This window comes from Antechinus flavipes, chromosome 4 (genome assembly GCF_016432865.1).
Source record: "Antechinus flavipes isolate AdamAnt ecotype Samford, QLD, Australia chromosome 4, AdamAnt_v2, whole genome shotgun sequence".
In the NCBI taxonomy this organism is placed as follows: domain Eukaryota; kingdom Metazoa; phylum Chordata; class Mammalia; order Dasyuromorphia; family Dasyuridae; genus Antechinus; species Antechinus flavipes.
In genome coordinates, this window is record NC_067401.1 from 208,268,368 (window position 1) to 208,295,007 (window position 26,640).

The window sequence follows — 26,640 nt, forward strand, 5'->3', positions numbered from 1 at the left end:
CTACTTGGCCAATAATATAGGGCAAGTCAAAGACCACCAGTGCTGGGGTTTGGGGTCACAGGGCACTGGTTTCTATCTACTGCTTAGAAAAAAAGCCCAAACTGCCTAAGGTAGCTGATGGCTATTAGAGCTCTTGCCATTGATGACTATATCATGGAAGTGGTCTACAATTTCAAGAATAAAAAAAGTCATTACCACAAATAATCTTCTGTTTTAGAGGAACCTCAAGCTGCCCCTGGAGAGCCAGAGGCTAATAGATGGCTTTATCTGAGGACTTCTGAGAGACTAGAGGGCCCATTGAGTATCCACACTGAGTCTGAAAACAATATGATGAGACTCAGGGAGGCCTCCTAAGGAAGACCTCCTTCTGGAAGACTTCTGCACACAGCAGGAGTACTGGAGCTGTGAGGGACCAGGGAACTTCTAGCAAGACTGAGATGGGCAGATACAAGCCCCCAAAAACTAAACCCTCCCCCCAAAAAACAACCAAAACACAATATGACATTGGGGGTAGAATGTTGGATTTGAAGTGAGCAAATGGTTCAAATTCCATCTTCACTTTACCTGTTTGGAATGAAAATAATATGTGTAGGATCTACATCAATGGGCTACTATGAAAGTACAATGAGATAATATAAAGTAGTTTGAAAATGTTAAGGACTAGATGGATGCCTCCATAGCTCCTTAATGATACTGTGATTCACAGGTCCTCTCACTACCAAGGCATGTGAGCTACTCTGAAAATAATGAAGATATAACAATGATTATAAATAAATTATTGTTAAAGCAGTTTGCCTTTGATAGAAGACAGAATTCTGGATTTGGGGTTAAGATGACCTGTATTCAAATCCTGTCTCAGATAATAACTGTGTAACTGAACAAGTTAATTTAAATCTCTAAACCTCATTTTCCTTATCTCATGAGGCTCACATGACCTGATACATGAAAAAAGGCATTGTAAACCTTAGAGCAGTATACAAAGGTCAATTATTGTTATTATCTTTTAAAACTAAACTAAGGCCTGATGAAATCAACACCTCTTTTAAGACTAGAAAAGTACATTCTTGTAAGGGATGTAATTATGAGAATTTCTGACAAGAATGGCTTCATAAAAAGTGAGACTAACTTTACCTTTTAGCCTTCTCATCACCATAACTTTCATGGGGAGATTCTTTTTTTAATGTATTCAATTGGTGGGATACTCAAAGTGTAAATAAACATTTTGTAATGCGTTTATCTTCATATATATATATGTATATATATATATGATGTGTTTTCAAATGTATTCAATGAATTATTGAATCATTTAAGGAGGGAAGTGGAACACACCTATCAGATTGGCTAGAGTGACAGGGAAAGATAATGTGGAATGTTGGAGGGGATGTGGGAAAACAGGGACACTGATATATTGTTGGTGGAATTGTGAACACATCCAGCCATTCTGGAGAGCAATTTGGAACTATGCTCAAAAAGTTATCAAACTGTGCATACCCTTTGATCCAGCAGTGTTTCTACTGGGCTTATACCCCAAAGAGATACTAAAGAAGGGAAAGGGACCTATATGTGCCAAAATGTTTGTGGCAGCCCTGTTTATAGTGGCTAGAAGCTGGAAAATGAATGGATGCCCATCAATTGGAGAATGGTTGAGTAAATTGTGGTATATGAACATTATGGAATATTATTGTTCTGTAAGGAATGACCAGCGGGATGAATACAGAGAGGACTGGCGAGACTTACATGAACTGATGCTAAGTGAAATGAGCAGAACCAGGAGATCATTATATACCTCAACAACGATACTGTTTGAGGATATATTCTGATGGAAGTGGATTTCTTTGACAAAGAGAGTTAATTCAGTTTCAGTTGATCAAGGATGGACAGAAGCAGCTACACCCAAAGAAAGGACACTGGGAAATGAATATAAACTGTTTGCATGTTTGTTTTTCTTCCTGGGTTATTTATACTGTGTGGGTCAGAAACCATTAATAAAACAACTGGATAGATCTCTAGAAGCAAAGCAAAGTTGGGAGTCCCACCAATCGAGCAGACAATCGAAGGGAGGAGGCACCGTAGGGGGTAGGGTCAGCGCTTTTATCCCTAACACAAATTCCGCCTCCTACCACTGACCCTCATCCTTATTGGCTGAGGATCTTACATTCTAAACGCGGGAACTATCCAAGAAATTGAACTTGACCAACAAGTACACAGTTGCCCATATTTGGCTGAAATAGGGAGGATAACAAGAAGGGGACTTAAGTATGCCTTTAGGGGGCTAACAGGGAGGGAATAGCAGGAAGAGACTTTTAAGTATGTCCTTAAGATAGCAGGGAGGAGACACTTTAAGTATGCCCTTGACTTAAAGTCCTTCAGGCCTACTCAAACTTTGAAATAGATGAAACCTTACTCGATTTTCACAACTGTCTTGAAAGATCTCATTTTATCTCGTTCAATACCTTCTGAATCCAATTCTCCCTGTGCAACAAGAAAACTGTTCGGTTCTGCACACATATATTGAATCTAGGATATACTGTAACTTATTCAACATGTAAAGGACTTCTTGCCATCTGGGGGAGGAGGTGGAGGGAGGGAGGGGAAAAATCGGAACAGAAGTGAGTACAAGGGATAATGCTGTAAAAAATTACCCTGGCATGGGTTCTGTCAATAAAAAGTTATTTAAAAAAAAAAAAAAGTGTTGCACCAATGAGATGGGAAGGGATGGCATGGTAAAGGAATATTGTTGGATGGAACTCTCCCAGTCTTCCAGGTGCTTAGAAACTGGGGGTGCTGAATGTTACATACACTGTCAAATAAAGTTCCTTTTATCAGTGAAAAAAAAAAAAGGAGGGAAATGGAGGTGGAGAAGGAAAGAAGAGAGAGGAAAACAAATTTCTCCAGTTTTATGAAGATGTTCTGCAGGATTTTCTTGACATCCTCTCACCCTCCATGTCCTTTTCCTAGTGGAAGCAACTGGGTGTGGTTGGTCTCATTACTGCTTTGCACTTATAACTGACTGGTCCTTTCTATTTGTAGCCAACCTCTTTCTTGTTCCCTCTAGCAGTGGGAGGTAAGAGGAGGCAAGGTAATGCGTGAGTGGCTGCCAATGAAGGAGATGGGAAGAAAAAACCAAAAGAAATATACTATTTCAATCAAAGTCTAAAATTTGTAGAAGTGGTTTTGGTCTCAATGTAGTAAAAATATTTATCCAAGAAACTCCTACTTGGGTGTGAACATCCTACTTCTAGTGGGATTTTGTTTGGCAAAGTACTGTGAAAGAGTGGAAGCTAATTTAGAACATGTCTATAAACAAATTTATTTATTCAGTACAGATTGACACGTTCATTCAAGTATTTCAGCGATTACACATGTAAAACTATTTCCTACAGTGGTTTCCTTTTGTGATTTTGTTAATTTATTCAATCTAAACTATTTTCATGCATTGAGTGTTATAAGTCATTTAGCCACCCAGGTTGAAATGAGACATGGAGAATATAAGCCTTCACTGTCATTTTTTGGTGAAACATTCTTATATGGCATCATCAAAGATTTGGGTTCTTCTTAAAAGTTAAGTTAAGACAGTAAAATCTTAAAAATGATTGATCAATTTTCCTTTTAATATTCAGATTCAGTTATGAGTTTATAGCATGATTTAACTTTCAGAAATCTGAAATACAAAATTTCAGGAAAACATCCATCATTTAAATTGAAGACTACCTACAATGTAAATATTTTATTATACTTAGATATTTCTCAACACAAGGCTATGCAGGGATCAATGTTGTCAAGTTATCCATGCATATATTTTGAAATTAAAAAGCTTTAATTAAAAAATATAAGTTTGTTTATGATGATTGAATAGCTCTAATTTTCTCATTATAACAACAGTAAATACACTGTTAACTTTGCAGCATGATGCTATAGATTGATTGCAATTTTCTATTTTGGTTCATGTATAGAAATAGAGATATGCAAAGGTGGCTTAGCCAGTTCAATTTAATTCCATACATATTTATGAAGTGCCTATAATGGATGAGGCATGCTGTTGTTATCCCTCCCCCCAAAAAATGTAAATACAAACATAATGAAAAGAGTACTACTTTTGGAATGAGTGGACCTGGGTTTAAATTCTACCTCTGAGATTGCCTGTGTGATCTTGAGCAAGTCATATGACACCTGGTAGATCTCAATTTTACCATCTGTAAGAAGGAGTGATTGGACTAAATAGTCTCTGAGGTCCCATCCAATTCAAAATCTATGACCTTATAATCCCATGATCAAGAATGGAGAAATACCATGTACACAAATAACATGCAATCCAAGGTAACCTTACTATTGGTTGATCCAGTGTACAGAGCACTGAGCTTGAAGTCAGAAGACTCATCCTCCTGAGTTCAAATGCAGCCTCAGACATTTATTAACTGTGAGACCCTAGGCTTTACTCTGTTTCCTCATATGCAAAATGAGCTGGAGAAGGAAATGGCAAAACACTTCAAGATCTCTGGCAAGAAAACTCCAAATGGGAGCAGGAAGAGTTGGACACAACTGAAACCCCCACCCCCACCCACTACTGTTTCAAAGTTGAGTGACAAATATAAAATGGAACTGTGGGGTAAATGCAGTCAATAGGAATAAAGCAACCACAAACAAAAATATTTTAGGCACAATTAAGGAAGATGACAATTGTTCTCTTATGACATGAATAGATGGGAGTTATAGAATAAATATAAATTATTTGAGCTAATAAATAAACTTTCTTTTGCCTTCTTTTTCATTTTCGCTTCCTTTTTAGTTTATTTGATAGAAGTTCCTAAGCAGTTGAATTATTTTTACCTTGGAAGAGGTTAGGTGTCAGTGGCATCTGTGTCTCATAAAGGGTCTGGAAATTCTCCCTGCTGCACATATATACAGCATCTTTGGCCAGGCCCTTACAGAAAGCTATCTATCCATTTGCTAAATACTAGAAATAACAATTACTTCATTGATTTTTGTTTCCTTTAAACCTTTTGGGAGAAAGGTAGCAGTGTATTTGGGAGTAATAATTTGGGTATCACAGCAAAATAAGGAATACAAGGAATTCTTTCACAGATGACCTCAAAGCCCAATATACACCCTAGGGGACCTGCTACTGCTCCATTTTTAAGAAGCCATACAGAAACTATTAGTCATGAGACCCAATGTAAACCTCTTCTCTTTCTAAAGGAGACACTGGGAGTTTTAGTAACTGCTGAGAACACTGAATTCTGAATTTTTAATGTCTCTTCAAAAGTACCCTGGGTTTAAAATTCAATGTGCATTGCCACTTAAAATATATGTCTGCTTCCTCTATAAAAACAGGTAACTGGCTATAGATCATCTTTTCCTTCTGGTATCAGTTTAATAATAAACCTGTCAGGCTATGAAATCATGTGGTTGATCAGTATTGCAGCAGTACTCTGCTATTATTTAAAGAAAAGGGAATGAATAGCAAGAGACAGATTACCTTGTTATAAATCATTCAAGGGCTTTTCATTATGTCATAGCTCTTATTTTAAAAAAATTATCCACATAAAATACTTAGATGAAATATAGAGATAAGAAAAATCCATTTTTAAGAATGCCGGTGACGTAAGAGCAGTTGGATTGTGTGTGTGCTGAAACCAGGCTAGTGTGATGAGCATGTGGGTGACAGACAGGCACATTCATCATGCTTCCTGTGGGACAAGAGTAGAAGGTTTATCACATTACAGTGTGGGAGCACAAGGTTACTCCATTGACTATGGGTGAATGCTTATATTTCCTACATTAATCATGTTAGGAGCTAAATGACTTCACTTGCTATGTGGGGACATCACGTGTGGAATACCCCAAAATGAGCAATGACCGCCTGGAGTCATGAATCAAATGAAAAGAAGGCTATAGAAATGGAAATTAAACAGCTCTGAGGTTTCACCTCACCACTTAATTGGCAAAGATGGCACAATATGACAAAATGTTGGAGGGGCTATGGGAAGACAAAGTCACTAATGACACTGTCAGTGAAATAGAATTGTTCCAATTGCTTAGGAAACTGTTTGAAATTATATTAGAAAAACTAAACTGTACATATCCTTTGACCTGCTGATACCACTCAAATGCATACACTCATAGAAGAAAAGTCTTTATATACCCAAAATATTCCTAGGAGCATCTTTTGTGGTAGTAAAAAACTGGAAGTGAATCATGAATCAGGAAGGATTCCCACAGGACAATACATAAAATGGATATAACAGAGTCTTCAAAAATGCTGAATATGAAGAATTCTGAGAAACCTGGGAACGTTTATATGAACTAAAGCAGAACAAAGCAAGTAGAACTGGGAAGATAATTAATACAAAGATTGAAGGGAAACAATTTTAAAGCACTTCGAACTCTGAACTATTCAGTGACAAACAGTATAATTCAGAGGCAGCTGGAGGCACAGTGGTTAGAGCATCAGACCTGGAGTCAGGAAGGCCTAATTTCAAATCCAGCCTCAGAAAAATCCTAACTCTGTATCCACGAGCAAGCTACCTGACCTCTGTTTGCTGCAGTTACCTCATCTATAAAATGGAGATAATCACAGCACTGACTTTCCAGACTTGGGAATTATCACAAAACTTTAGAGCTCAGAAAAATCTTAGAGATCATTTATTTAGTCCAATTTCTTTAATTTTGTAGATGATGAAACTGTGCCTAGTAAGTTGGGCCTGTAAGTCAATAGCAAAACTGGGTTTGGAACACAGGCTGCAGGTTCTGAGGGTAACAGTCTCCCCAGTTTTGTGCCATTTCTGTCCATGTTCCCAAACTTTCTCCTTCTGAGCAGGGTGTCAGTCCCCCAGGGAAGCTAATATCACCCAGGTACCTCTAGCACAGATATTAGTGGGAAAAACCTGCCTTTTTTGCCCCCTAACATGGCCACCAGGAAAAAAAAATTAATGACACAGGTTCATGATCAAAAAATCTGGAGACCATTGCTTGAGGGGACAGCCAAAAATTGGCCTTTAGACCTGGGCAATAAGAATGATTCCCAGAAAGTCTCCAGATCATTGTCACCTTGTTTGATCAGGTACCCAAGATTACATTTTCACCAGAAAGATCCCCTAGATTAGTAAGATTATGTGATTTCTAGTATAGACATTTATAAAATTGTATCCTCCTTTCTCCCTTTTGGGACCAAGACTTATATACATATATATACATTTATAAATGTTTATGCTAGTTGTAGGCTGACCCTCTGGAGAATCTCTCTATGCTAATTTGTAAGCTAGATCTCACAGTGACTAGATAGAGTCTTTACCACACATCCTTCTTCCTTAATTGCCCTCCCCTCTATCCCTAGACCTTCAGACACTACAATCTTGTCACAGGTTTCAGGTAGTTCTGAAGAACCCACATGATAATGACAGAGGATGCTGCTGATTTTAGGAGTTCTTTCTCTCTCCAGAAAACCTCAATCTTGTCTTTCTCACCCCCTCTGCCTCTTCTCCTACAGCTACAGCTGCAACTGCAGCTGTGGAAACCAGTGTCCTTCCCTGCAATTCCATGCCAAACACTACTGTTGGTTTGAAGTTGTTGGTATTCACTGGTCTCTCAAAGGACCAACTTCCCAAACACTCCCACAAACTAACCACAGAGATAGTGAGGTCAGAAGCAATGCAGAGGGAAGAAAGAGACAGAGACAGAGTCAGAGAGAGACAGATAAACAGAGGGAGAGAGAAAGAGAGACAGGAAAATAGAGACAAAAGAGATGAGAGAGAGACACAGAAAGAGACAAGAGAGAAGAAAAAGGAAGATGAAGAAAAGAAGAGGAGGAGGAGAAACAGAAGAGAAAGGCAGAAAAACAAGAGAACAGACAGACACATAGATACACAGACACACACAAAGACTGGGGTGATAGGAAGAGAGGAGTGGTAAGAACTTTCTAAGAAATATGCCATGAAGAAGAGAAAAAAGAAACAAAGGAACATTTTAGGAAGGAGAAACGGGAAATAGGAGGTGATACTGAAAGTAGTGATGTGCATTAGGATGAAACGGAGCAGGATTCTTACAAAGAGAAAAGGAAGAGAAAAAATGACTTTTGATGTCAAAGCTAGAATTTGGCTTTACAGTAGCTCTTAATTTCTTGGCTTCTGTGTGCTTAAAAACAGAGCTCTAAAAATCACATAAATGTGTCTTGTTCTTGGTAATTGACATTAATGACCAGACTGAAGCACAGGCATAAATCAGGGTAGTGCTGTAGAAACCGGAGATTTACCTAGTGCCACAATGAAAGCCTAATGCTTTGTTCCTTGCATTTTATTTTGGGGAACAACTAGCTACCATATACTTTTTCAATTTCTGACACAGTCATTTTGCCAGGCACAAAATGCTACTGTCTTTCTTGCGGGGAAGATTATTTTGGAATTTCTGTAAATGACCTAGGACTACAGTCTGGTCACAATCAAAATCCTTACAAGTTAAAGGAAATCAGCAGTGATTGGTTGTAACAACTTAGATTAGCCGTTACATAAATATTTACTAAATGAGCAGAGAGATTGAGAAAATAACATTCAAACTCATGTTTAGACATTACCTATTGCTACTTGACTCAGAATGGAAGTTGCCATGTGACTAGATAGAAACACATTTTCATATGGACTCAGAATAACAAATTTCTGAAAATCTCACAGAATTCTTTTATTTTTCCCTCCCTCCTTTTCCCTTTCAGGGCACAGAAGGAGCTACTTAATAGTATAAGTTTTATAGATTACTGATAAATAACTAATCTAAGGATTGCAAATCCTATCCAATGGTGCATGGGGAGGAAAAACTTGTGCCTTTTATCACATTTATAGAAATAATTTTGGAAAAATATGTTTATATCTACTTTTATCGGAGAAATGAAACAACTCTGTATGTATGTGTGTGGAGAGAGACACAGAGACAAAGACAGAAACAGAGAATCTTGTTATGTAAATGTTCTCCAAATGAAACACTAGAAAAGTTGTTTTTTCCATTAATAGATTTTCCTAGGAGAAAGACTTTCCACACCAGGACTTCCTCCTGCGACAAAATCACAGATTTTTGTGTTTGCATATTATTTTATATTTATATCTGCAAATCCTCTTAGTTTTTCCATTTTACAGCTTTTCATATCCATTTAACATATTTAAACGTTCAATATCTACACCTTTCCCTTTTTTGTATATATACATGTCAAAATAACCAAGATAGAACCTCAAAATGGCAAGAGACAAGGAGAAATCACAAGCCATGGATTCTCCCTGGGTGGAGTGAAAGATAGCAGTATGTATGTGGCTATTTTTCCATCATCACAACTGTTATTGAGACCATTTTGGTATTTTTAAAGGTCACACTAAAGTGGCTGTTTAGGACCTTCCTTCTCCTCCCACTATCACATATTTTATGTACTTTGTATTTATTTTCTTTATACATATTCTAAAAATGCTTCTCATGTTTTTATTGTCTCCCATCCCTATAGAATGTTAGCTCCTTGTGACTAGGGACTAGTATGTTCTTTATATTTCTAAAATGATGCCTGACACATACCAAATGTTTTATTAAGACTCGTTGATTTTTAAAAATATATTTTTATTTCATTAAATATTTCCCAATTACATGTAATTTTTAAACATTTATTTTTTATAATTTTGAGTTCCAAATTCTGTCCTCCTCTCTTGTCAATTCTCAACTCCTTAGAAAGGAAAGCATTATCATCAATTATACATATGAATCATGCAAAGCATATTTCTATATTAGCCATGCTGCAAAAGAAAACAGACAAAAAACCCCCAAGCATAATAAAGTTAAAAAAGTATAATGCTTGTTGATCAATATACTGCCTAGAAAAGAACTAGAACTGGTGGAAACATAAGTCTCTAAATGAAAGAAAACTATTATTTTCTTAAGCCAAGAGTAAAGTGCTTAAAAAAAAAAGAAGATGGAAGGTAAAAGTTCCTTATCCTTATATGCTTGGGAAATTTGGGTTCTTGGTATATCAGGAGTAATTAAATCCAGAAGTCAGCCTCCAATACTATCAGCACTCCCTTCTACATTTTCTTTTCTCTCTTCCTTCTAATCCCTTTCTGCTATATGGATCCCCTTGCAAATCCCCTCTTTTTTCCCCCCCTCTACTTCTACAGAAGTGCTGTCCTCATTCCCCATTATAGCAAGCAGACAACTGGGCCTGGGTTCTTGAAGACAAAGCTAATGATTGGGAAGCTTTCTAGTACTAGAAAGGCCTTGTATAGGCTCAGGGACACATTTATAAAGCCTAACGGTTGCCTAAGAATCAGACTTGTAAGCCATCATTAGACTGATAACAGGGTAAATTTTTTTGGCTATAGCAATTCTGAAAGATCATCTATTAATTCACAGAGGGGTCACCATCTTGATTGAGGAAGGGAATACCAATATGACCAAATTACAAATTCCTGAAGAGTTAATAAAGCATCCACATATTCTTGCCTTGAGTCTGTCACAATTATTACTAGAAGTACTTAAGACTAAAGAATTCACTAATGCTGTTTTGCTGAATGATGTTTTCCTAGGGCTTATCTTTAGAAATAAGTTTGACTCAACCTCAAGGACATCTGAGTTCTAGGGGCTGAAAAAAGTTTTGATTTGAATATTTTGAACCTTGGTTTTGGAAACATATTCATATTGTTTTGATATTCACAGGCCCAATACAGATAAATTCAAATCAAATTCTATTGTTGTGAGTCTCTCACTTGATAGTCTGAGAGATCAAAAAAAGAATGATCAATTATTGCTACTATATAAGATTGTACTCATTAAAGAAGTCAGGTTGTTTCAACTTCCTGAAGCAATTCCTCCAGTTCCTTTCTTCTCTTCTATTTCTATAACTATGACCTCTTGGCTTTAACAAACTGAATTTTTTTTTGCTCAATCTATGACCTGAATACTGTGAGTATAAATCCCAATACATCCATGATCTCTCATTTTGTGTAATTCTTGTCCACGTTATCCCATAAATCTTGGATAGAGGATCTGCACAGGATGCTGGAGACCTTTTCTGGAGCCTTTTTTTTTTTTTTTAACACTCTCACAAATACTAGTACAACATCTGACTTGTCCATCTTCTATTCCTTGTTCTCACTTTAGGACTGGTCCAACCTTTTTTCTAGTCAGATAGTCTTTCATGATATCTTTTACGCCACTGAGTGCATTTACTTTATCAATGGTTATGTGTTTCAGTCTCCTTGTAATCCCTATGAATTTTTAAATTGCCCTGTAGGTTTTCTACAATTTTAAATCTTCTTAGATTGTGCTATTCCATAATTTACAGTCATATGGTATGACCAAGAGAATAATGATGTTAAAAAGATAACTCTTGGCAGCAGTGAGTGTCCCTTGAAATAGTGACAAACTGAAATGACACAGTATTTTATATTTCTACACTGAGGTTTGATACAGGCTGTTCTTGTATGTAGAGGTATATAGAGTGTACCCCTAGGCTGCCACTTCGAGTTCATCTTGATGATAGCACTCTGCTGGGGCCCACCTTCCACTCCACGCTGCATGGTAGTAAGGACTGCATTTTGGGTGGGAGGAGACAGGCCAGCCCCTTCTGTAGAGTAACTACATTTGGATAGCCCTTAATGCTATAGCAATATCTCTCCCAACCTCTGCTTTTTGCCCCGAATGAAAACTTTCCTAATTAAGGCTTTGGGAGTGAGTTTCATGATCTTTTGTGAGTTTTTACTGTGTGGTTCTAACGATGGGTGACTGTGAATCAAGTTGGTTGTGGTCACTGCTCTCACACACTTGTCCACTATTTTGCAGACCTGGGTTTGGACTCATAATGAAAAAGTTTAGCATTGCCACAAAATTTGCTCTGAAGACAGATCTGAAAGTAGATGGACAAAGAACACATATGCACAACTTTTATCCTGTGATAAAGAATACAGAAATAGATGAAAGAGTGTGTCACATAAAACATAGTTTTTATAGAAGAACTATAAGGAAATAATAGTTCCTAGTCGTGGAAAAATAAAAGATGGCTGCCCTAGCATATTTACCAGATGGATGACCTGAAACATGTTTATACCTTTAGAGCAGTTAACTCATATTGTTAATAATTCATCCAGGTATGGAAGAAGACAGTTATTATTTAAGCATAAGTTCCCCAACAACCTAGCTTGAGGATCACCACTAGTAGAAATTTGGAGCAATTTACATATTCCAATTCCTCTTCAAACATTCAGAGCTAGGAAGTGGAGAAAGGCCAAGAATTAGAGAGATGACTAAAATCTGCTGAAAACTAACATCATTTAATAAGGAATGGCTTCCAAGAAGCAAGATCAACAGAATGCAAAAATTCAAGCACATATGACCATAATGAAATTTGAACAAAAATGATTTAAAGAGGCTTAAACTTCATCAATAAAATAAAATATGTAGTATTTGGAGTTTGAATCATTTACTCACCTCCTTTTCTATTCCCACCCACTGCTACTTTCTGTTTCCCTTGTTTCTTTCTCTCATTCTTAAATAGATTCCCTAGTGGTGCTTTGAGGGGACAGATACTTCTTTACATATATTATGCAGGTCAGTTCCAGAAATGTTTTTTGAATTAAGATGGTTTATTTAAAGCAATAAGAAGCTGCCACAGAATAGCCAAAATTATAGATATTAGAGATGGAAAAGACCTATTATATCACTGAGATTGTCCCTCAGGACCGGTGCCGGAGAAGTAATCGAAATAAAACTGTCTGCTCACTCCAAGTCCTCTCCATGCTTAGCAAGACTAAATGCACTCCTAGAGGAATCAGACTTGGAAGGTCATGACTGAACTGTAAAACTTTTTTATTTAAATTCTTCTTGCTGCTTTGGCAGTTAAGAGTCTGGGGACACAGCTCAGTTTAAACCCTATGAATAGGCTTCCCACAATGCTTTTGCTTTGGAGGGAGAGGTAAATATGAAGATATCTAGCTGCTGTCAAGTCATAGTTTTTTTTTTTTTTTTTCCTGCTCATCCCCTAGGAGGACCAGAATGCTATGAGATTTAAGATTCTATACTCAATTAACTCATTTCCTGATATATTTCAAATTGCTGCCAAGACATCCTTGTGTGTAACCTGCCTCTGAAGACTAAGCCAGAATGGGAAATCTAAGGGCTGCAGGGAATAGGAATTGGAAACATAGTATTGGGGATTAGTTCTCTGAGAATTCTAGAATATAGAAAAGGGTTCTATGGCTGAGTGGCACATGTTATATTTGAAAGTTAACAACCACAAAGCTGTTCCAGAGATCAATATAAAAAATAGATCTTTTGAATGAATTTTTTCTGAAAAAGAAAATTAGGCTGAAAGATGATCTTAAAATGCTTTAGATATGAATTAAAACTTGAAAGAAAACATCAATTTTCAAGCACATGTCTAATCTATCTGTCTAATCTAATCTGGTGTTTTTCATAGAAGGCCAGAATTAGGAAATTAGCCAGATCTTTGCTTCTTAGGGGTTTCAACAAAGGAAAAAAAAGTACATCCTCAACAGTCATACAACAGTCCTGTTTTGAACCCCAAATTAGTCAAATTAGTCAACTTGAATAAAATGTGCAAAAAGAATTTTAGATTTAGAGGTGAAATTTTTCACACCTTGTACGACCCCCTTGTTTTAGAAATTATACAAAAGAATGTGTGTGTGTGTGTGTGTGTGTGTGTGTGTGTGTGTGTGTGTTTTCTTTTGGATCCTCCTGGGATAAAATTATGACAAAGAGTTTAGGGGGAAATTTTCAAATCACTACCTAAGGGGATTTTTATATGTTATTGTTGGACTTTATGAAAACTCAAGCACTGACACAATAGATCAAAAATTTCCCTCCTAGTTTGTTTCCTGTGAATATAAAAATATGGTGGTGGCAGAGGCCCACAAAGTACATTCTCAGTGTACTGAGAAATATATTAGGCCAATGTGAGTTAAGAGGAATTAGGCAAAGAGGTTGCTGAGTTAAGATCTAATCCTAAACTTCACTTTAGAGAGGAACAGTTTGAGAGGCAGGTAACTCAGGTAAACTTTAATGAGCTATACTCTAATCTGGAAAGGGAATCCAACTCTTTTGATCTCTAATGAGATGCTTCTTTTTGTCAAGAGTAAACTATTTTCTAAACACCTAGTGACATTATGGCTAAGTCCACTTAGACTCACAAAGTTAATATAAATTCATCTACTTGATAAAGGTGTATGTAAGCCCTCTATTTCAAAGCCCTCCATTTTCCATGGAGGTAACTGGAATGAGTTTATAGTTTGCATGCTCTTGTGTAATTTTTAAATGCAACAAGTAATATTTATGTTCCTTGCTCAACTTATTTCTCCTTGTCACTGAGATCTTATTGCCTGAAACCTAAACTTCACCTCTCATGAGCTCTCTGCTCATTTCTTATTAATCTCTGGTTTTGATCTGTTACCCATTTATGGCATTGTCTCCTATCTCTGGATCTTTTCAACTAGTCAACCCTTGCTTTTAGTATCAAGATTGTTCCCCATTTTCAAATGTCATGCTTTGGAATTTTCCCCTTATTCTTTCCTGACCTGGGGGAAGAAGACTTGACCTGTACCATGGACCCTGTCCAGTCTCAGTTCTCATACTATTGAGATATAGAGCAGTATAGGGGAAAAAAAGATCCAAAGAAATAAAGAATACAGCAATATAAATAAAGCAGCTGATGGCATCTGAATAGGTAGATGGAACTGGATTCACAGTCTAATGGAATCTACTTGCTGTAAAATATATATATACACACACAGAATAAATTGGATATAATCTTAGTGGGAAGGCACTAACATTAAGAAGGATCTTGTTAAAGATGGGGCTTTAGCTGAGACCTGAAGGAAGCTAGAAAAGCTTGGAGGATAAGATGAGGAGGAAGACAGTTCTAGACTGGGGAACAGCCAATGAGATCCTATTTCTTGCAGTCTCCCATTGATTGGGATTCATCCCCTTGATAATTCTAGTTTCATGACTAATATAGAAACTCCAACTTCTATCAATGAACATCCAACAGATAATGTTCAGCAGTGTTGTTGGGTCAAATCCAATTAGGGTCATCAAAGTCAAAACTAAAAAATAAACAAAAAAATCACATCATAGAATGATAACCATTAAATATCCCCATCTTTGGTGATAAAATGCCAATCAATTATTGGCCATCTACTGTGATAAAATATTTATTAAGATACTACTATGTGAACAGATCAAGGAAAAATGACATATATAAAATATATAAGGGTAGAGAATGGTTTATCTGACTTTTGAATCTAGAATAGCTCACGTTTTTTCCTTCCATTATCTGATCATAAGACACACAAGAATATATAAAAGCAGCAAAACATTTACAAACAAAATGAATTTTGCTTAGTATGATGACTGCTGAAACCCCTCATCCTGTCTGCCACTACTCCTACTCAAGTTGATTATCTTTTAATAGCTTCAATGAAAGTTGTTTAAGGAAATAATATACCACATCCTCAGTTCTCCAGGGAATAATATGACTAGTCCCAGAAGAAAGTAGGCCATAGCTGAATCCGCTACTTTATGAGTAAAACAGGAAGTTCAGATCCTCTTTATTGTACCTTTTTCATTTTTGAAAAGGTGCCCAAACAATTCCAAGTCAAGTCAAAGCAAAGTTATTAATGTCAAGAAGCCAAGATCTTTCTCCATGGTTTGCTGAATGAGGAAGGAAGAAAACTGTTTGTACTCAGCTGTTCTCTGCTGCTCTGGTTTTAGCCAATGAAACAGAAAAGGCAGAGAGATGAATCAGTGAAAGGGGATGATGTTTATCCTTTGGCTCAATCTAAAATCACAGCGTTTTGCTCTTAGCTCTAGCAGCCCAAAGTGTCTGTTGTATCTTTAAGACAGATAGTCTCTTCTCTTAGAGACGACAGACTAATTATAGTCCTTCTGCCAGAGGGAACTCACACATGCAAACCATTATGTAAAATATAATTTTTTTTCTTTAAGAATGCTCAAGATCATTAGACATGGTTTCTTCAATGCTAGAAAATCAGGCCAAAAATGAAAATAAACAGTTTCAAGAATTTGCAACATAATTCCCTCATGAATTTATGGAAATATAGTAGAAGGCCCTAAAATGTGGTTTGACATTTCATACGGCACTGTTTTTCTATTTTTCCAGTTCTCTAACATTTGCCCTCTTGTCCTAGATCATTTCAGTTACACTGTATTTCATGGGTTTGAATGGCAACAGCCTTGACTATTCCCAAATCCCGGTGCTGTTGGGGGTGGGGGAGAAGGATTGTGTGAAGGAAGGGAGGAGGGAGGAAAGCTAATGAACAACAGGAAGCAACCCAGGCACTGTCTTGTAAATTAAACAAACTCGGTTCTAATTAATTTTGGTAACATAGGGGCACAAATGTACAGCCTTGGAAACATGTCGGAACTTCTGACAAAGGCCTTTCCAAACACAGTTACGCTTTCCGTAATGATATATGCTACACTAATTGAAAGCTAAGGTGATGATTCCATTGATTTAACAGTTCAACATGGAACTCTTATAAAGGATAATAAAGTCTGCAATAAATAAGTCATGGGAATGTCGGCATTCATGTAAATAGCATTAGAAACATTCTTGTGAGAGGAAAAGAAATATATTTCAAGTCAATCAGCATCTATCACAAAACCAAGAATAAACAGGTCACTAGGCCTCATAATTCATGTCAATAAGCAATTGATTAAGCATCTTTATGTTTATGATACTGTTTAAATGTTGAGAAAAGAATCAAGCAAAACCAAACAGTTCTGGCCCTCTAGGAGATTACAATCTACTCTAGGATAACAAAAATCCCTCTTTCTATAGTGCCTTAAATCAACAAAATGTTTCTCTCACAATAACACACTTAAGATGAGCTGTATATTTCCATTTTCATAAAATTTTCAATTCAGAGCAGGAAGAGTTTTTAAGAGATCTTCTAGTCAAACTCATGTATTTTGCAGATGAGAAAATTGAGACCCAGTGAGTTTACAGTACATTTTAATTATTATCTCATAGAAGGGATCTCATTATTATCTCGTAGTTTGGGATGGTGGGGAGAAGAAATAGCTATTGAATTGATATTTAAGTGAAATGCTCCATTCCTACTCAAGAAAATTTCAGCGATTCCCTATTAACTGTAGGTAATACTCCAATACTTAAAGCCCTTCCCAAATGGCTCCATTTTTACTCTTACTAATTTCATTGTCCCTGTACTCTTCTGTATACATGACATTCCATCTTCTGCCTTCACAAGGATTTTTGTACAAGTTGCCTCCCATGCCTGAAATACTCTCCTTCTTCCTTTCTATTTCTTGGAATCCCTGGTTCCCTCAAAGCTCAGTTTAAGCCACTTCCCTCTAAATGAGCCCCTTCCCAATTTGTCTCCTATATCTTGTTGGTGTTCTATTCCTTCCCTGAAATTACTTTATATTTAATTGGAAATATATCGTATTTGTGGCATATCATTGAGTAATTGAAAAAGAGCCATCCTCAAGAGTCAAGAAGACCTGAGTTTCATTCTTGCCTTTAACATATGGGACACTGATCAAGATACTTAATTTCTAATTAACCCAAGCAACTGTCTGAGTTGATCTGCATTGGTCGATGGAGTTTCTTCACTGGTAGTTTCCAACTCCTACAGAATGTTACTGAGATCTTAAATCAAAATAACTAAACAAGGAATCTTGGAGAAGATACTATAGATGAAGAGCTGAAAAAGATCTTATTAAAAACCAAAACTTCATCAGAAGGCAATTTTGTAAATTTATTTCATTCCTTTATATTTTCTGTAATAAATATTAAATCTCCATTATTTATGATTCTTTGGGTTTTTTTCCCCCTGAGGCAATTGGGGTTGAATGACTTGACTAGGGTCCCACAGCTAGGAAGTATTAAGTATCTAAGACTGAATTTGAACTAGGTCCTCCTGACTTCAGGGCCATTGCTCTATCCACTGCACCATCTAGCTGCCCCTCTTTGAATACTTTTTAATGTGCATGTTAAAAATGCACAGCATAGGAACCATCAATCAAAAAGACAGTTATCTGAAAGGCAGAAGTCATAGCACTGGAAAGGACCTGAGAAGTCATCTAGTTCCTCCTCTGATTTCACAGAGAAGGAAACTTGAGATCCATAGAAGGGAAAAGACTTGAATAAGCTGGTACAGGAACTAATTTGACATAGCCAAAACTTAAGCTCAAATCTTTTGATTCCAAAGATAGTCTTCCCTCCACCCTGATATGAATGCTATCTTTTAATTATCTCAGATTTTGGGGAAAAAAAAAACAACAGCCTTTGAAGATCCAGATAAAGAGATATCCCAGCAGGAATGAAATGTGATTAAATACATTATTACATATTACCATTAATAGTGCAGAAATAGTGAGACTTCCAAGTGCTGATTTTTGAAAGTTTTTTTTTTTTTTTTTACAGTTGATATTTCTACAGGACTTTAAAATGTACACAGTTTTCCCTACAAATTCTTTTATATGTAGATAGAGATACAGATGTATAAATACATATCTCTTTATTTTACAGATAAGGAAATTGAAGCACAAATAGGTAAGAGACTTTTCCCAAGGTCACAGAACTAATAAATTTCAGCTAAGACTTGACCCCAAGTCTCTGGATTCTTAAAAAAGCATGTCTTCATCTTTATGCCATGCTACTTCTCAGAATTGTTTTTTGGCTTAATTAGACTAAATATTCTATTTAATTTACCCATCAGCTTAGAGTCCTTGCTGTAGAATAATTCTATGCATAAATAAAAATATTATATAATGAAAAGGGACTGCCTAGGAGATTTTGTTCAAATGAATATATTGCTATAAATCAAATCCTTATACTGCAGATCTAGGACAAGTACAAAAAATACTCTGAACCACGAGAGGACAAAGAGTGCTACTGTGTGCCTCTGAACAACACTGCAGAAATCCTTATGATCTCACACAGATAGTTTGCCTTCTCTTACCTTTCAGTTTTAGTTGTGTGTTATTTTGTTTCAATGAGTAGTTTATGAACTCCACACTTTGGAGGAACTGGAGTAGTGAGAAACTATACCTTCCCTCCCAGAAAATCATTTGATCCTTTGCCTACTATCTCACACTGGATTAGCTTCCAACCCAATTCCTAGCCTCCTTTGGGAAGCAGAGTGGCACTCTCTACTCAATAATGAATATTCTCCTATCTGGTCAAGCTCTTCATAGCCTAGTGATTCCAAAGCCCACTCACCATTGTCTCCAAATCCCTTACTCTCATCCCTTTTAACATTCCTACACTAAAGTTTCAACCAAATATCATTCCTTTCTTCCACTGTGCCCTCTGGAAAGCTTGTTACATAAACAAATCATTTCATTCAAAATCTTTTCCTTTCCTACTCATTCCATCTTTTAGCTATGACTGAAACCCCACTGAGGACACAGATATTCTGGCCATCCTTTCCAATATTGACTGTACATTCACTCATTCTCCTTGGCTCACTAGCTAAGGCAGGGGAATTGGAATATTCCTTGCTCCCCATTGCCACTTCCAGTTTTTCCCTCTATTTCCATCATTCAGTAACCTCTCCTCATTTAATGTTCATGCTATTCAAATATACCATCCAATCAAAATCCTAGTAGCTATTGTCTGCAGTTCTCCAGGTCATTCCTTTTCTTTCCTAATGAGTTCAGTATATGGGTCACAATTTTTCTGTCCTCTTCAATTCCTACCCTCATTCTAGAGGACTTCAAAATGCATATAAATTCTCCCTCACTTCCTTAGCCTACTCACTCCCCATGAACTAGTCCTCCACTCACTGATTTTGCCATCACCCACAAGTATGTCACCTTCATATTCAAGAATTCTGAAATGCTTTTAATAATATAATCTTTTCACACTTCACATTTTCCTCTGCCTTTCCTTACAGAACCATATCGTTTTCCCACATCATAACATCTTGACTTTTCAGTTCTCTCCCAGACCATCTCCCCTTTTATTAGCCATTTTCTCTTCTCCCTATTTTTGAACCCTTAGTGAATCAATTCAATGATACACTGTCCCTCTATCTTGAATCCCTGGTTCCTTTATTATTTTGCTCATTAAACCCTGCCAAACTTCAGCCTTGGATCATTCATTCCTATCATCCACTTTTGATCTTACACATGTGCTGCTAAATGCATGTAGAGAAAATCATACAACTATTCTGTTTGAGTCCTCTACAAATTCATGTTACACAACATCAACTGGGTCCTCCTTCTTGCTAGCCAATCCTTTTATATTTGCCTTAACTCATAATTCCACTTTCCATAGTTCTTCCAAAGCTTTTTATCACTCCCCTTTTCCTATGTTCTACTGAAAATCTTGCCTCGTATTTTACAGAAAAAATTGAGGCCATTTGCTGTGAACTCTCTTTTGTGGTGTTTTTCTTTTTTTTTAAAATATAATGGTTCTCTCTAGGAGCAGGTTTCTCGGGGAAGTTTTCTGGAGGCAGCCTTAGTTTCAGTTGAAAGTAATAATCACCCAAATGCAGCCAGGTGCTAAAAGTTCAAATCTTTTATTGTGTCCTTCAAAATAGCCCGGTTAGTTTTCTTAGAGGCCCCTCTCTCTCCTTGGTTCTAAGAGCTCTTACAGATTGTCCCTTGCTTTTGCCTCTGCTTTCTTCAGCCTCCAGCCAGCACCTCCTTGCCTGGGGTTGGGCAGCTTTCTGGAGAGCATTTCAGATCAGCTTGGTCTCAGTAGGGGAAGTGCAGGAGCCCAGCCACCACAATGGTGTGAGATGAAGTGAATCTGGTTGCGCTTCTGAGAAAGGACTTCTGAACTGACTTGACGCTCCCCTCTCAAGTCTTTTCAGCTAAACTCTCTCAGACAGCCTCTGTCTGTTTCTTATATATGATCTCCTCTGAGAGAGAGTGGGATTATGAGTTTCTCCCAGAGTGCTCTCTGGCCCTGAAAGCTTCAAGGGAAGTGTGAATTCGGATATCTCATATTAAACCCTGAAATCTCCCAAATATGTGAACTCCAATGAGTGAAGGTGTGAACACAAGCATTGTATCAATTACATTGAGTTAACACTAGGATTCTAACATCTCCCTTATCACCTTGTTTCAAATTGAGTTAACACTAGGATTCCAACACTCCCATCTGCCTCATCTTATGAATCCCACTATTATAGTTTTGCTGTCTATTTCTTCTTGCAACTCTACTAACTTTTTCTTTAGGAATTTAGATACTACACCATTTGGTGCATATATGTTTAATATTGATATTGCTTCATTATCTATGGTACCCTTTAGTAAGATATAGTTTCCTTCCTTATCTCTTTTAATTGGATCAATTTTTGTTTTTGCTTGATCTGAGATCAGCATGGCTTTTTTTTTTTAAACTATATCTGAAGCATAATAGATTCTGCTCCAGCTTTTTACCTTTACTCTGTATTTTATGTGTTTTTGTGTGTTTCAATGTGTTTCTTGTAAACAACATATTGTAGGATTCTGGCTATCCACTTATGTTTTATGGGAGACTTCACCTCATTCATATTTACAGTTAAAACTACTAATTCTGTATTTCCTGCCATTTTATTAACCTGAAATTATACTTTTCTCTTTCCTTTTCCCTTTTTTCTCCTCTCCAGTATTTTACTTAAAAGCACTACTTGCCTCAAGCAGTCCTTCCCCTTTCTTATACCTTTCCCCTACTATTTCTCTTTTCCCTTCTATTTAGCCTACCCCTTCCCTTTTCCCCTTTCCTGTCCCATTTTTCTATAAGATGAGAGATGTTTCTCAGTGAAGCAAAATATATCTAATATTCTTTCTTTGGGCCAAATCTGATGAGAGTAAAATTAACACAATATTCGTCACCCTCCCTTTTTTCCCTCAATTATAATAGGTTTTCTTTGCCTTTTTCTGAGAAGTAATTTCCCTCATTTTACCTCCACAATTTTTCTGTTTCAATCCCCTTTGCATCTCTAGTTTTTTTTTTTTTTATATTAAAACAGTAAAATCAGATTATACATATACTCTCAATGTATACCCATAAGAGAAATACAGTTCTTAGGTTTTTTTTTTTTTTTTTTTTTATCTTTTTATGCTTCTCTTGAGTTCTATATTTGGAGGTCAAATTTTTTGTTTAGCTCTGGTCTTTTCATCAAAAATAAATGGAATTCACCAGTTTCATTAAATGTCCATCTTCTTCCCTGAAAGAAAATGCTCAATTTTGCAAGGTAATTTATTCTTGGCTGCATTCCAAGTTCCTTCACCTTTCAGAATATCAGATTCCAGGCCCTTCGATCCTTTAAAATGGAAGCTGCTAGGTTCTAAGTAATCCTTATTGCGGCACCTTGGTATTTGAATTGTTTGTTTCTGGCTGCTTGTAATATTTTTTTCCTTGGTCTGATAGTTCTCAAATTTAGCCACGATATTCCTTGGAGTTTTAATTTTGAGGTCTCTTTCAGAAGGCATTTGGTGAATTCTTTCAATGGTCATTTTATCTTCTGATTCTATGATATCTGGGCAGTTCTCTTTGACAATTTCCTGAAAGATAGTGTCTAGGCTTTTTTTTTTTTCCCATATGTATTTCAGGGATTCCAATAATCCTTAGATTGTCTCTCCTAGATCTATTTTTCAGGTTGATTGTTTTCCCAAGTAGGTATTTTACATTTTTTTCTATTTCTTCATTTTTTTTGGTTTTGCTTGACTGATTTTTGTTGTCTCAATGAGTCATTTCATTTCCATTTGTTCAGTTCTGAATTTTAATGAATTATTTTCTTCATTTACTTTTTTTAAAACTTCTTTTTGTATTTGTCCAACTGAATTTTTAACTGAATTGTTTTGTTCTATGGAATTTTTTTCTATTTCACAAATTCTGTTTTTTAAGGAGTTATTTTCTTTTTCTGTTTCACAAATTCTTTTTTTCCTGGGAGCTGTTTTCTTTTTCTGTTTTATCAAATCTATCTTTCAGTGAGTTATGTGCCTTTTCCAAACCTTCTTGAAAAGCTTTCCTTCCTTTTCCCATATTTCTTCTAGCTCTCTTTTAAGATCCTTTTTAATTTCTTCTAGGAGAGCCTTATATGATGGGGACCATTATATTACCTATTGGGGCTTCATCTGTAGACAATTTGCCTTTATTCTCCTCAGGGTTTAAAATCTGTTCTTCTCTTTCATCACAGAAGCTGTCTATCATCAGAGTCCTCTACTTTTTTATTCATTTTTTTTTTTTTTTAAAGTTAAGGTCTGCCTTTAGGGTGGGGAGGTTTTCCAAGCTGCTGCAGAAGCGCTGGGTCAGTGCTGAGTTGTTACATCCAGTGCTGGGTGGGCGTGGCCAGGTCCTGTGACATTCTGGCATTTTGGGGTTCACTATTGATCTTTTGTGTTTGTGTTGGATGTTTTATAACTTCTCTGCTGATCCACTGTCTTGTAACCAGGGCAGAGTGGCCAATACTGCTATAAATTCCTATAGATTCCTCCCTGTAGATTCTCTGCCATGTTGAAACTGCACTGCCTGGGAATTCTGGGCTGTCTATGCTGTTGCTTGTATTCAGCTGTTTGTGCTTCACTGCCTCCCTCCCGTTTCCAATTGAAACAGATCTTTTCTGGCGATCTTTGAAATTATCTTCTGCTGATATTTTGTTGCACTCCCAATATTTGTGAGTTCTGCCACTCTAGAGCTAATTCAGAGGCTAGATTTTATAATTAGTGTGAGGGTAGTAGGAGAAACTACTGTCATCTCTGCCATCTTGGCTCCGCCTCTGGAAGTCTGCTTTCACTTTTTTTCAATTTCTCCCTTTCTCGCCATTTACTGACTCATTCCCATTGCCTACATGTATCCTTTATCCTAAAGAAGTGCTCACAAAGATCCTTTATCTGTAATAACTCTAGTTCTATGTCTCATTTGCCCTTTGTAGTTAAACTCCTTGAAAAGGGCACCTCCAATAGGTGCTTTCACCTTCTCCTCCTCTCCTCTCTTCTCATGTCTTTACAATCCAGCTTTTGACTGTATCATTCCACATAAGCCATTCTCTCCAAAGTAAACAAAAATCTCTCAGTGGCCACACTGAATGGCCTTTTCTCAGTCCTCATTTTCCTTGACCTTTCTGAGGTCTCTTACACTACCAAGCACTTTCTCCTCTGGGATACTCTCTTCTCTTTAGAGTTTCAGGACACAACTCTCTCCTGTTCTCCTGCCTATGTGACTGCTGCTTTGTTTTCTTTGCTAGACTCTCTTCCAGATCATGCCCTCTAATTGTATACATTTTTTACTGGGCCCTCTTTTCTGGTTCCTCTACATACTTCACCTGGTGATCTTATCATTTTCCATGGACGTAATGAGCATCTCTTTGCTGAAGACTTCTGTATCCACCTGTCTGCTGATTTCTAATCTTACATCTTCAACTGCCTTTCAGATATTTCAAACTGGATGTCCAGTAAATATCTTAAACGCAACATATCTAGCATAGAACTCACTATCTTTCCTCCTAAATTCTCCTTCCCCCTTCTACTGTCTCTATTACTTAAAGAAAGCAGCACCATTCTTTTAGTCCCTCAGCCTTAAAACTTATAAGTCATCCTAGATTCCATACTATCTCTCACATAATGCCTCTCTCCATATTCTATCCACTGATAAGATTTGTCAATTTTACCTTTGCAACAACTCTCAAAAATGTCCCTTTCTGTCTTCTGATACTACTTCTCCTCTGGTTTGGGCCCTCATCACTCCACACCTGACAATTCCAATAGCCTCTTAGTAGGTCTATCTTACCTCAAGTCTCTCCTCATTCCAAACTACCAAAAAGATTTTTGTGAAGTTTGTATTGACCATGTCACTCAATAAACTCCAATGGCTACCCATTGCCTCTAAGATCAAATGCAAAATGTTTGGCTTTTAAAGCATTTCAAAATCCAGCTCCCTCCTCCCTTTCTAGTCTTCTTATACCTTACTCCCTGGTATCATATATTCAATTCATTGATGCTGGTCTCCTGATATTTTTATATACAAAATACTCCATTTCTTGGCATTTTCTCTGGCTGTCCCTCACACCTGGAATATTTTGCCATCCTCAATACCATCTGACATCCCTGGCTTCTTTTAAGGCCCAATTATAACCTGTCCCATCTTCTACAAGAAGCCTTTCCCAACTCCTCTTAATTTGACTGCCTCTCCTCTGTTATTTGCTTCTAATTTATTATGTATCTAGCTAATTTGTGCATATTGGTTTAATCAATTATACTGCAAATTACTTCAAGCAAGGACTGTCTTTTGTCTCATTTTTTAGCCCCAATGCTTAGCACAATGAATGCTTAGCACAGAGTAGGAGCTTACTACATTTTTATTAATTAGTCAGTATGGTATGATGGCAAGAGGACTGACTGACTTGGGGAGACTGTAGCACCTAGGTTCAAATCCTATCTCTGGCACTTCCAAACTGGGTGACCTAGTCCTCAAGAATCATTGTAGAGATCCCAAGGAAACCGAACCAGAGAACTTTACACCTAGTCTTTGTATCTCTTTGAACTTCAGTTTCTTCATTTGTATGAACAATGATATAACAGTACCTACCTTGCAGGGTTGTGAAAATAAAATGAGATAATAAATGTAAACTCCTTTGAAAATGTTTAAGTTATCTGAATTATTTTTTACTATAATAAATTAACATGATTTGTATTTAGAGGTCTGATAAGTCTGATGCTGGAATAAATAATAGCAAGGCAAGTGCTATTTGATAATCACAGAACAAAAGAAGTGAATCACACTGTTGTCACTGAATCACAAGTTGTATCCTCTACCTCCTACAATCTATAATTTTACCAAGTGATATATTTATGTCCTTCTAGACAGTGGTGATTATTCAAGAGATCTGGGACTTTATTTAGACAAAGCCCTTCATTTTATAGAGAAAGAATCTGAGGCATAATAAGGAGGTTAAATGATTTGTCCAAGACCACATAGCTATAAAGGACACATTCTGGGACTTTAACTTAGATCTCTAGGACTATTATGCTCTTCACACTACTCACATGTAATACAGGATTTTTCCTTGCATACAATTCCTTACAATTAGATCAGTCCATCTGATATGCTATTACTGCAATGCATTTACCTGTATAAATGAGGAATTGAAAAGATGCCAAGTCAGTAATAACCGATTTTTCTTTAGTTTTTGTTTCTGCTAAAGCCCAGGAAGGAAAAAAAAATGTTGTGAGGTAAAAAATTATTTAAATTTGCCAACTTCTAGAACTTCTGGAATCTTGCAGGGGTTAATTTGGATCTAAGCATTGCAAAGTTTGTATGATTCTAACTTTAATTTGATGCAGTCCCAAAAGTGGACTTGGTAACAGAGGCAAAAATATTCCATACACTTCAACATAACTGACAGTCTGTTTTCAAAGTAGCCAGAACCGAATTAGAATGTTTTATTTGTCTTACTCCAGAAGAGGGTAGTGCTGTGTCTTTTAGCAAAAGCCATTTGTGACAGAAATATCTTATAGGTCAGTGCAATGCCAGGTAGGGAGTCTAGGCAGGGGGAGTACAGGACTTGTTTTAGAATGTTTTTAGGGTTATAATGGGGGTTGTTATTTTGAATTCACAAATTTGACAATTCATTAAGCCATGGTAATCTTTTAAATGAAAAGCTCCAGTATTAAGATTAATAATTTTAAGCT

General features: G+C 36.7%; 1 protein-coding gene across 2 annotated transcripts in view; it reads right to left on the bottom strand.

Annotated features, from left to right (window-relative positions):
• The window catches only part of SUPT3H (SPT3 homolog, SAGA and STAGA complex component), a 589,460-nt gene that overhangs the window by 12,479 nt on the left and 550,341 nt on the right, over nucleotides 1-26,640 (bottom strand). The gene's annotated exons all lie outside the window — the stretch shown is intronic.